The sequence below is a fragment of the Cheilinus undulatus genome, linkage group 23, assembly GCF_018320785.1.
Source record: "Cheilinus undulatus linkage group 23, ASM1832078v1, whole genome shotgun sequence".
NCBI classification, from domain to species: Eukaryota; Metazoa; Chordata; class Actinopteri; order Labriformes; family Labridae; genus Cheilinus; species Cheilinus undulatus.
The window spans coordinates 27,717,439-27,730,745 of record NC_054887.1 but is presented as its reverse complement, the minus strand read 5'-3'; positions in this window follow the sequence as shown (position 1 = coordinate 27,730,745).

Here is a 13,307-nt window from a genome sequence, read left to right as displayed (position 1 = left end):
ACACGCACAAATAAACACATACATCAGCACGCAAAGCTGACAAAGCCGCTCACAAAACAAATAAAAATACAATTACAAGAGCTTTCATGGACCTCTAAGGATCACAGCCTGGTCCACCGTGTGATGCCCTTTGTCGGCCGCGGGACCCAGAATCAAAGAGCGTTGACCTGTGCGGCTCTGCCCAGGGAGTCCAGCTCTGGCTCCAGACCCTGGTAACTGTGCCATGCTGGGACCTCCCCCCTCATCTCTTAGCCCCCCCGGGATGGCTCCGTTATTTCCTCATCTCATCAATCTGTCAGCTAAGCCCTCTGACATGCTGCACAATATGGTGGCAGTATTTCTCAGTTCAGGCTCTCTTTTCAATATGGTTCCAGCATTTCAAGATTAGGCAGCTCACCCATGAGGGTCCACTCCCTGGTGCCTCTAGACTGGGGGGAGTCTGTGGAAAATAGAGATGCTAGCTAAAAGATGGCAGATTTTAGAACTGAGACCCTTAGACAATCCTATCACATCTACAAAGTTATGGGGAAGAAAATCAGCTGAATTTTAAGAGTTTGAATGAGGGTATGTTCTGTGAACTGTAATCATTGTTTGCTTTTGAAATCCTAAACATTTGGATTTATTGAGGAAAACATGACCTGACATATTTGGTGGCTAAGAATATTTTTCATTAAGACAAGGCCAACATAAGTTGTCATAATTGTCTGTATTAAGTTTCAATTTTCCCACTCCTCACACCAAGATTTTTCAAACACTAAAATCTTCATTAATTTATTGATTGATAGATCAATGTAAATCAAAATGGGTGATTAATCACAAAGTAGATTAAATGCAATATGGCCTGCTGTTTACACCTTCTCTTGCAGCAGAGATGTTATACATTACATATCATGCAATCATTCAAGTGAAATTTTTTTCAGAATAGTCTGCAAAAAAAATCCTACTTTCTTAATTTTTGTACATTTTTTTACTGAGTATGAGAATGATAGAAAAATTACCGCTCCCTTCAATACAAAAATTCAAATTCGATTTGCAATACACGTCAAAATCAGCACAATAGTTTATTTTTTCAAAAATATTTAGCCCTTGTTTTATCTCATATTGTGTTGGTTATAGAATAGAACGATTTATTGCCTGCGTTTGTTGGAAGTAATATAAGATGAGGAACTTGAAAAATAATTGTATATCAAATCATGATCGCAATATTGGGGGAAAAAATCGCAATTTGATTATTTTCCCAAATCCTTAAGCCCTAAATCATAGTATCCAAAGATACAAATGCTTTAAAATGACTAGAAATCTTCTATCAGATTTTATAGATGCAAATGAGAGAAAGGGGGAGAGAGCATTATCTAAATAAAGCTATGCCAGTGTACTTATATAGTTAAGGCAGTGTGCAGGAATCTATCTGCTATTTCTGGTAATGAAAACAGGGGTTTTCTGGCTCAAATTGAGGCGGAGGTGGTAACATTTGGAACACGCACACTCTGAACTTTGCAGAGGGGGTGATCAGGTGAAAAATTGGTGAATTTTTAAGTTAATAACCCTAATCTAGTGCACTTTTTGAGCAAAATTAAGAAGCTAAATCTATGAAAAATGTTCTTCTTTTTACAGTTTTGTGCTCTTGTAGTATTTAAACCCACAGATGCATTGATCCCAAATTGTTTCCTGGTCTGACCTCCTGATAAAAATGTTGTCTGATACCATCTTTGTCCTTAAAAGCTGTTACGAACATTAAAAAGCTTTTATTTTTACCCTTTTTTTTAGTGGATGTTTATATTCTTGTCCAGAATAGTCATCAGTGACTGTCAACTTTTCAATTAAAAAAGTCTTAAACACTGGTCATGTAGATCATGTGACAATCACAAGACTAGAAGTTGCTTTTCTATCAGAAAGGTAGGTAGAAGATAGCAGATAGAAGATCACGCTGACTACCCACTCTGCTCTTTATGTCGTATGGCACGCTGTCTTTGGCAGCGACGCCTGGTGCACTGTTGCTGATACGGCACCGCCACGTTGTTATAATACCACGATTATAGCTAAAAATGAAATCCTTTGAGTTCAATGCTTGTCAGAAAATATCATTTCCATGACATCAGAGCTTTGAGAGCTGGAGGAAAAGTTTTGCATGCAGGAAAAACGCTGTGAAATTAAAAGTTATCCCCTGATTGCTCTGTTTAGCCAGAATACCAGCTCTCAGAAGAGTCCTGGTTGTGCCAAACTTGGTCCATTTGAGAATTATGGACACTCTTGGGAGCCTTCAGTGCAGCAGAACCTTTTTGTAGCCTTCCCCAGATCTGTGCCTTGCAACAATCCTGTCTCTGAGCTCTGCAGGCAGTTCCTTTGAGCTCCTGGCTTGGTTTTTGCCTGTACAAATCATGTTGAATCAATTTAATTTACCACAGGTGGACTCAATCAGGGTCTTAGAAACAATGTAATTTAAAAAACTGAAAACAATGTGTTTTTTGCAAACACTTTGCCAACCTTCAAAGCTTGCTCCTTTCTTAGACTAGTGTTTTACATCTTGCTTGCACTACACTCATTATTACTTGACTGTAAGGCAGCTGCGTACATAATTTTGTCATAGTTTGAATTAAAACTTTAACCAAAAGCTCCTTGAAGTTAAATCTGGCCACCTGTGAACATGTCTAACAGTTTTATGGTAAAAAAGAAGCAGCATGTGTATTACTATGCCCTGGGCTGGACTCACTCGAGGACAGACCATTCAATTTATTTTCAAGTAAGGATGAAAGGAAGACTCCAAACTATGCATGTCGTCTATTCAGAAGTGACGCTCTTAAAGAAAGGACAGCAAAAAGAGTTGGAGCTGGGCGGAGGGGAGGAGCGCTGCATAAATTTTACATACACAAGGCTGCAGACAAAGTGATTGTTGCTTCCCCAAAACTTTTTTTTCCTCCTCCAGAAAACACTTTTCTTGCTGAATAGGCACCTATTAGTGACTCCATTATGGGCACAGGGCTCTTGAATGGCTCCTCACTGTGCGTCTTTATCATAGTCAGGGCTGTGAATACAGGCTGGCCCCCTCCCAACTAAACTCTTTACAGCTTGTATTGATAGGTGCTGGTGATGATGGGTGAGGCAGGGGGAGGGGGGACGTCGGGGCTGCCTCTCTCACCCCCTGTTGTGTGCTCCAGGTGTGGTGGGTTAAGCATAGCGTTTCGAAGCCTCTATTGTCCCACAGACTTTTTTCATTCCCACTTGTTCCAGTAAAAAAAATAGATGCAGTGTTTTACATGCATTAGCTGATCTCCATAATACAATCCCCCCTCCAAAAAAACTGCACCCCCAAAACAAGTCAGGCCTCCGGCGAATCGCTGCACACTGCCTCAGAGCCGTGTATTGTTGCTGGATTATTCAGGAGTTAGCAGAAAGAAAGGGACAGGCAGAGTGGGGTGTCTGTACTTTATCTCCAGGGGAGACGGGCGAAAGAAGCAGCTTCTTTGGAGGAGTGAGTTAGTGCGGCGAAAAAACACCTGCAGAAGACACGCAAAAGAGGAGGCGAGGCAGGGAAACCACAAGTGTTTGTTGGAACTTCTCTCCTCTACTGTAAAGCAGCTTCATCTGAATGAAGGAGCTGACATTTATCGCATCATTATCACCTCTGCAGAAACATTTCTGTTTTGCAGACTGATCAGAAAGTTTCAATCAAAGAGGGGAGAACAAATCTCTGTGCATGTGTGAGACGGCGCAATCCGTTCATGTTTGAAGTTATGTGTACACTCAGCTGAAGTAGAGGAGAGACAGAGAGAGTAAGAGAGACTTTATGATGAATATGGAAGCATTGTTCAGCCGTGCTTACCTCCGCAGGGAACCATCTGCTCCCTGTCAATGCATCACCTGCTCGTCTGAGCCGTCTCCACAGCAACGAGGGGTGGGGGGGATTAGGAGAGGTTATGGCTTTGATGGGAGGGGCCGTTGCTGGGGACAGAGAGGAGGTTCACTAAAGGAGGTGGTGGTGCAGGAGTGGGACTGTCGCCCTCTGCTGGTGGAGAGAGGAACAGCATTAGTCAGTAATGTACACGGAGGGTAGCTGCATTTTTGTGCACTTTTCTCACAGAGAGGCCACCTGTTGCACATGTGATAGAAATAGCCTAGAATTTTGAATTTTGTGTGAACCTTATCAACTCGTTTAAAGGGTAATTTCAGATAAAATACATACTTTACGTTGCCTAAAAAGTACTCACTCCCTTGCATGGTCAATATAACTTGGCTTGTTGACAGAAAAACTCTTTAATGTCAAAGAGATGAAACAGATTTCTACAAAGTAATGCCAATTAAATAAAATATGTTCTGTAAAAAAAGTAACTGGATAATTATTTACCCCTTCAAGCACCTTTGGCTGCAATCACAGCACTGAGTCTGTGTGGATAGGTCCACTCAAGAACATTCACCTTGTTGCCTTTCGCTGTATGTTTCTGGTCATTGTTTTGCTGGAAAATAAATATTCTTGCAAGCCATAGCGCTCTTGCAGACTGAACAAGATTACCCTCTGGGATTTTCCTAATATTTGCTGTATTCATTTTACCTTCCAACTTTAAAAGCCTTTCAGTGCTGGCTGCTGAGAAGCATCCCTACAGCATGATGCTGCCACCACCATGCTTCGCATCCTGTCTGATTCCCAAAAACCTCCATTTTGGTCTCATCATACCAAAGAACTTTCTTCCATTTGAGCATGGAGTCTCCCACATCCCTTTTGATGAACTCTAGTCCAGATTTAATCTGAGATTTCTTCAACAGTGTCTTTCTCTTTGCCATTCTCCCATAACGCTTTGACTAGTGAAGAACCTGGGCAACAGCTGTTGTATTCAGAGTCTCTCCCAGCTCAGCTGCTGAAGCTTTTAACTCTTTCAGAGTAGTCATAGATGTCTTGGTGGCCTCTCTCACTCGTCTCCTTCTTGCATGGTTTCTCAGTTTGTGAGGATCATGGCCTGATCTAGGCAGATTTACATGTGCCAAATTCCTTCCATTTCTTGATGATGAATTTAACTGAACCCTGGGGGACGTTCAGAGCCTTAAAAAGTCTTTGTATCCATCTCCTGACTTATACTTTTCAAAAAACTTTTCCCTGGGTTGCTTAGAGTGTTCTTTTGTCTTAATGGTGTAATGGTACCAAGGAATACTGATTAACCTGTGAATGGACCTGCCAGACATGTTTGTTCTTTTTCTCGATAAAAATAAATAAATTAAGGCTGTATAGAATCGATTTTGAATTTTCACACAAAACAGGTACAAAGTGCATTTAAACACATGATTAGTTTGTGGTGTGGTCCATGCTTATAACACCCCATTAGACTGCTTTATAAAGCAGTATGTCAACAAAATAAATTTAAAGAAAATGAGTCCACACCATGCCATAGCCTTAGGGAATGTTCCTTGTGCATACAGATGTAGAGACAAGAAACAAAAGCTTTACTTGATCATCTGTTCAAAGATAACCAAGTTTACCTGTGAAGTGTGCAAACAATGCAGACTGCAGTCTCTGTTAACAGATTGATGCTGGGGTTTACAGTGCATTGAGTGCATATCCACTTATCACCATCACACCTGTTTATTGAAAATCCAAACTGGTCAGGAGCCATGTGTGAACTTTCAGTGTGACTTGTGTTGTCTATTGAGGTGTGAAATTACCTTAAATATATACAAGCTGCTGCTAATCTTAATATTACTAAGCCTGGACATCTGAATTAATTGATTTATCTGAATTTAAGTCCAATCCTCTCTTGTATGTGAAGAGAAGCATGACAGCATTTCAGGGAGGGTTATCAAAAGTGTGGTGAAAAACATTCTCAAATTGAAGTCATCTTCTAGGAAACGACATTTTACAGATTTGATTGTGATGAGTTTCTGCAGAGTGACAGTCTCTTTGTGTTTGTTGTGAGTAGTCTTGCAGAGCGACTGCTATTGTCCAACGAGCAGCGTGATGTGGATCAATCACAGAGTTCTCATTAAAGCTCTGTGTTCCTCCACCTACAGTACATACAGTGTGATGTGCGTGTGACGGCTGAGTAAACACAGACCTGAGGACGGCTTACAAGGCAAACAACCGAAGCGCAACTGATGACTGAGTCAGACAGACACCAAAACACTCAGGCACTATTGTTACTGCTCCCTTGAACAAAACATTTATCATGGAAAACTGCATTTCACATTCAGGTAGAATGATTTTATGTATAAAGACAATCTACATTCAGTGTTTCCCATTCATAAATGATATTTGGGTATATTTCCAGGTTTATTCAAGGCTGTCTAAGTATAACTTCATAACATTTTTTGGAAAATAACATAATCCAAATCATTAGTGCCCAGAAGAGAAGGAGAGGGAGAAAGAGAAAGAGAAGTCTGCTGGTGCATCATTTCCATAAACTCATGGATTGAGGTTTGATCTCTTCGTAAAACTGTTGCTTCTTATGCCCTCCTTTAAAAAAGACATGTAAGCATGCATCTAATGCATAAAATGTGAAGATTTCTTCCTTGTCAATGTAGTAGGTTCATAACAAGAATTTTGATAGCAAGCTGACATGTCCTGAATGACGTTTTGTAGAAAACAAAATGCTGCTTTTTCAACCAAACCAAACTAAACGCTGCTAACCCAAATCAAATAAACCAAACCAAACCCAACCTCACTTAACAAAACCAAACTCAGCATAACTAAACCCAACCCAATCCAACTCAACCGAACCAAACCAAACCCAACTCAGCTGAACTAAACCCAGCCCAACCCTGCCAACCCAAACGAGACCCAATTAAACCAAGCCCGACATAACCCAACCCACCTCAACTTAACTAAACCTAACCCAACTCAACACCACCCATGCAAACTTAACTAAACCCAACCCAATCCAACTAAAATCAACAAAACCCAATTCAACTCAACCAAACCTTACCCAATCCAACTCAGCTAAACTAAACCCAGCCCAACACAGCCAACCCAAACAAGACCCAACTAAACTCAACTAAACCCAACTCAGCTAAACTAAATCCAGCCCAACCCAAACCAAACCCAACTAAAACAAGCCCAACACAACCCAACCCACCTCAACTTAACTAAACCCAACCTAACTCAACGTCACTGAACCAACCCCAATTTAACTCAACTCGACCCAACTCAACCCTACCCATGTTAATTCAACTAAACCTAACCCAATCCAATTCAACTCACCTCAACCCAACCCATTTAAACCCAACTCAACATAACTGAACCCAACCCAACTCAATATAACTGAACCCACCCCAGCTCAAAATAAATAAACCCAACCGAACCAAACCAAACTCAACCCAATTCAATTAAACCCAATCCAACCAAGCTAGACTAAACCCAGCCCAATGTGACCCAACCCAATACAAGCCTAACTTAACCAAGCCCAACCCAACATATTCAACTAAACCCTACCCAACTCAGCTAAACTTAATCCCGCCCAAACCAACCCAAACTTAATGCAACTAAACCCAGTCCAACACCAGCCAAACCAAACTAAATGTCACTAAACCAAGCCCAACCCAACTCAACTCAACTAAACCTAAACCAACTCAGCTAAACTAAACACAGCCCAACACAACCCAACCTCAACATCACTGAACCAACCCGACTCAAAACAACTAAACCCAGCACAATCTAACTCAACACAACTCAACCTGGTCCAACTCAATTAAACTTAACTCAGTTAAACCATGATGATGCTTCTTCAGGTAAGCTTCATTGTAATGAAAATAACTCTCGTGGTTTATGTAGCAAACGTGCTTGCAGACATGTATATAAAAAAAATGACTTTTGTTACACTAACTTGCACACTCACTGGGACAGTGAGTATCTAAAGTAGTCCACACTAGCAATTTCAATGTAATCACAGTTTGAGTTTATGCAGAAACACATAGCAGAAATTTGCAACAATTGCAATAAATATAAAATCATTTGAACAAACAAGCATTGCTCTTTTCCCCTTCATTTAACACACTCTGCACCATTTTCATGCTGTCTGTTTAAACTCCAGCAAGCTATTGTCAACTTTAATAGTAATTATTGTAAATTTAAAGGAAGAAATACAGCCTGAGTGGTTTTGGATTCATGAGAAACATATTGGAAATAGTTATTGCAGATGCTTAAATTGACTTTTTAGTATTAAACTAGAATTTGGCATTAATTGCACTAATCTACACCTATAGAACTCACTGTAAATACCTTATATATTGCGAATGTATATTCAAGACATAAAAAGTTATCCCAGAGTCACTTGTTTCCCAGTTTGAATGTTGTCATAGACAGTAAAAGTATCTGCATATGCTCTTCAAAGTTTGCATAAAATAATAACTAACTATTAACTACTAAAATGGGAATCCAGATGGCTGAATGAAATACCTGCAAAAGTAACAGTCAAAAATTGACTTTGAAAACTTAAGATTTACATGTCCAAAGTCCCTAAAGAAAGAAAACCCCAAGGGTGTGGAAATTTTCAAGACAAACTACATTAACAATGCCCTGAGAAGGAGACGACGTCCACATTCAAGCTCTCACCTGCAGCCGCTCTCCACAGAGCTGAGCAGCCTCACAGAAAGTCTGACTGACAGGTGAAAGTGACCACGGCTACAGGGAGGAAACACCTTTTGTGTTTGGTCATGGAGCTGGTGAGAGCGGTGACCCACGTCCCCCGGCAGACGAGATCATCAGCCTGAGGGAGGGAGAGGAGGGGTCAGGATCATTCTCTCTTTACTTCATCAATACACCCCCACCTCCCTCTGACCATCACATCTTTAACATGTCAGCCCCCTCAGTTAGAGACCTCTTCCCCCTAAAACAAACTCTATCTAATCTCCATCTTTGCCACATGTGTAGGAAACATTCACTAACGTCCACCTGTATGCAACACACACACAAATACAGCATTTAATAGATGCAGTTAATATCAAATTTGTGATTTTCTGAGGGACATGCCCCTTATTGATTTGTATCAACAAATTTACATCTTTCATAATGACAAGATGCCAAAAGGAAGGAAGTAAATCAATAAAAAAGGGGATATCTCCTAAACTTTGACACAAATCAAATCCAACATAATTACTGGAAAGATGTTTTTCCAGCTGGTCTCAGTGAAGGCTTTGTGAGTCCTTCAGCTAAATGCTAATGCTAGCACTCTTACATATGCACAGTGATGCACATATGATGCATACGTATAATTTTCATATGTATCGTGCCAAATCATTACCATCTAAAGACTTTCAACAGACTGAGCATGTCCATAACATACTATATGTTATATCTTTGTCAACAGTGTTCAGTTACACAGCCACATGATGGAGGTCACAATAAAATAAATTGATCTGATAATGGAGCAGGATAAAAATTTGATGTGTCCTGGAGGTTGTCATTTATCCAGCAAGATGGGATTATTTGCACAAAATTTCATAACAGTCAACAAATGACAGGGATGCATAAGACTGACATTCTGCAGACATTTGGTATGCAAAAATTTATAAATCCATTTAACCCGATATTGATGGACCAATATGTGGATACATAAATGTAGTTTGGACATAAAACTTCAGCTCCTAGGACAAAATTGAAGTTTGAGGAATAAAGAAAGACTTGGCTCTGCCTAAATCTCCATGAACTTGTTTGAACTTGGCCGAAATATTTGCATCTGGCCATAACAAAAAAAAGATGCTCCATGGGTTTGTCAGCACCATGCTTTGACCTTCCAAGGAGCACATGGCTAGAAACCCCATCTGGTTGGATACATTTATGACGATAAGTATTGAATACAATAGAATCTGTTCAAAAGCATTTAATCCATAGTAGCATGAATCTGAATATGAGGGTGCAACAAGCTTTAAGCTATAAAGGAGGAGGCTGGGGTGGAGGAGGTTATGCTTTGCCAGCAACAGCGTGATGCATCAGCATTAATGCAAGCAGGGATTAGTGAGAAGTACGGCATATTTAAATACAATACTGTGTTGAGAGAAAGAGTTGTGATTGCCTGAGGGAGCTGGGAGGCGATACTCAAGATCAGCTGATCACAGCTGGGCGACTGTGTCCTGCATGAACCAAAGCCAGGCTTCATTAGAGATGCACCGGTTGTACAAATCAGAGCCGATGCCACTACAGATGTTTTCTTCATTACTTCATTTGGTATAACACTTCCATTTGCCTTGCCTAAGAGCCTAAGAGCTAAGAAAACTAGAAGTAGTTACATGCCTCCGCTTTTTAAAAAAAATCTGTTTGGGTTTAAATAATGATAATTTTATGCATTATTAGAGGCATAGCTGGTGTAACTTCAAGCTTGCATGATGCAGCTGCTTGTCAGGAGCCTAAATTCCAGTTCATTGTCTGTTAATGGGATGATCCAAGGTTAATTCGAAGACAGTATTTTTCAATTGAGCCCCTTCAATAACAGAATGGTTGTCGTCACTCAGCCCTTGTTTGATTTTTTTTTCTACAGTCTATGGTTCACCGGAAGCCCATGCATACGCCAAATTTGACAAAAAATTTCAAAGCATCTTTGAAATTTTGTGCTCACAAGATTTAAGTTAAGATTTAAGATTTAGTTTCAAAGGTGGGTAGCTCATTTGCAAAAAAAGAAACTGCAAGAATCACAAGATGACGCAACCTAAAACTATGAGGAGTTCATACCAATTAATCTTAGTTTGAGACTTTCCTCTCACTGTCAAATTCACAGTGGCATAAAGTGAATGGGGATTCAACCTCTGGATACCACGAAACTCTTATGTAATCCTGAACAAACTGCTGAGTCAAATGCTAAATTTGCCATCCACAGAGCCACATTGCTAGTTAACAAGTGTCATTCACATAAAAGAACTATTTCTCTCTTAATATTCTCCTTCCTTACAGGAACATACGGTCTGACTCTGACTCTTTCCCTGGATGGGGTGTTGATCCTGGGAGAGTTCCTGTCAGAGCCACGTGTAGCTGTAGGACTTGGGGTGACTTTCCTGGGTGTAAAATTCAATTATCCAGCGGGTGAGCGTGTCTGAGCGTGTCTGTTGTGAGCAGTGGGCGGACGGCTGCCCGTTCCCAGCATGCGACAAGGGGGTTAAGAACCACAGAAAGGCCTCCATTATCCCGAGTGAGAACGGCCCATGTGGCTGGCTGCACGGCCTCCGCTCTCATTCACTGTGCCTTTACAAACAGCACTCCGAAAAGCCTCAAAGTTTCTTTCTCTTTTCTCTGCTCCCCCCCTCTCTCTCTCTTGCTCTCCAAGTCTCAGAAAAGAACCTCCACAATGCTGCTGGGAGGCTGGAGTGGATTCTTCAGCACCCCTGTGGACAGTCCACATGTGGACAACATTCACAGGATGTCTGTCAACTAGTCCATTAATCAACGACATCTCATGAAAGAACAATTAGGACGCTCACAACTCTATAACAGATTATCATCTCTAAGAACCCCTGCTTCTTCCTTTGCACGGCAATTCTCTGGCTGAAGTTGATTTTCCCATCAATTTTCTCCACAATAATCTTAAAAAAAACGGAGTTATCTAATCGTGGCGAAAACAAAAAATGATTTAAGGACAGCTGTGGTGTGTGAAAGAGCTCATTCCTCGCTGAAACTTGCTCACATCTGGCTAATCACTGCTGTGAGAATGGATCTTCAGTGTGTGAATGAGACTGAGGCGCTATGGAGGAGGCACACACTGCCCCACTTCTCCTGATAAATGAGCAATTGTCTCCATCACCATTAATGACAGTAAATGACACAGTGGGGAGCTCTTCATCCAACAGACAATATGGAGAGGACACAGAGGAACCTTGGGAGTTTTTTATGTGACATCACGTCCCATCTGCAAATTACCGACCACTATAGACAAGCAGATGATACATACAGTGCCTCGCTATGAATCCTCTGGAATATACAAGGCCTTTATAGTATGCCTATGTGTCTTTCAACAAGCATAGAAGGCTAACAGCAGTGCAAAGTTCATGATTCAACTTAAAACAGCACTGGTTGATGTTTCTGCAACTCTGACAAATAATGGCTACGTTACAGAGATTTTTTTTCTTGTACATAGAGCACCATTTGTTTATAGCCCACTTTGTTTCAACCTACACTAAATGGACAAAAGTATTTACTTGAATTCAGGTGTTTCAGTCAGACCTGTTGCCACAGGTGTATAAAATGAAGCACCCAGCCATGCAGGCTCCATTTGTGATACTAAAATGGTTGTTTTGAAGAGCTCAGTAGCTTCAAGCGTGGTACTTTGATGGATGCCACCTTTGTATTACAAATCTCCTCCCTGCTGCATATTCCACAGCCAAATCTAAATGATATGAGAAAGTGGAAGCATTTAGGAACAACAGCAATGAAGCTTAAGACCATGTAAAATCACAGAGTGAGGTCAACTATTGCTAGAGTGCATGCTGGGTAAAAGTTGTTCTGCTGAGTCCATAGCTGAAGCGTTCTGAACTTCCACTGGCATTAATGTAAGTCCAATACCAAGCTTTGGATGGAGTGGTGTAAAGCATACCAACCCTGAACTGTGGAGGACTGGAAACATTTTTGTTGGGAGTGATGAATCCTGCCTCTCTGGTTGGCAGTCAGATGGGTAGCTCTGGTTCTGGCAGATGCCGGCAGGGATAATGTACGGGCCTGTCTCATGCCTCTTATCTCCAGTGAGGAGCAATCTTAAACATTTAAAGCATGATACCTCCCATAAAAGCCAGAAAATTATCTTTTTTGGAACTGAGATTTTTATTTAAAGTGGTAGAGAACAGTTTAACAATTTATCAGCTGTGCACTGAAATATCTGACTGAAATGTAATAAAAACACATCAAAGTTGGTGTTATTTCTGACATTTGCACCAAACTGATAAAAATCTGAGTTTTATGGCTTTTAATTAGCTCAAACAGATACCTGCATTGAAAAATATTTCCTGAAAAGACGGGGCTTAAGTGACATAGAAACCTAACATCGGTAGAATTCTATGTCACAAACTTTATATAAAAGGTCAAACCACTCCCATCCTCTCCTTGGCTTCGGCTTTAGTAACACGTGTGTTCGAGCAAACGGCCTAAACAGGTAGAGCTCAGGACCACCACGGTCCATCACCACACTACAGCCTGCTTCATGGGACTCTGAAGGGGAAAAATTCTCTACCTCAAAAGATCACTCTGAGGCAGCAGTGGGACTCTGTGTCACTTTCTGGCAAGGGGGCGTCACTGTCACTCCCACCTCATCCAGAAAACCCCGTCCTTTTCCCCTCCCTCCTCTTGGTGCCAAACTGTCCATTTTTTGTGCATTTCTCAGAAGCCTAAAGTGGGCGGCGTTAGCTCTGAGCTG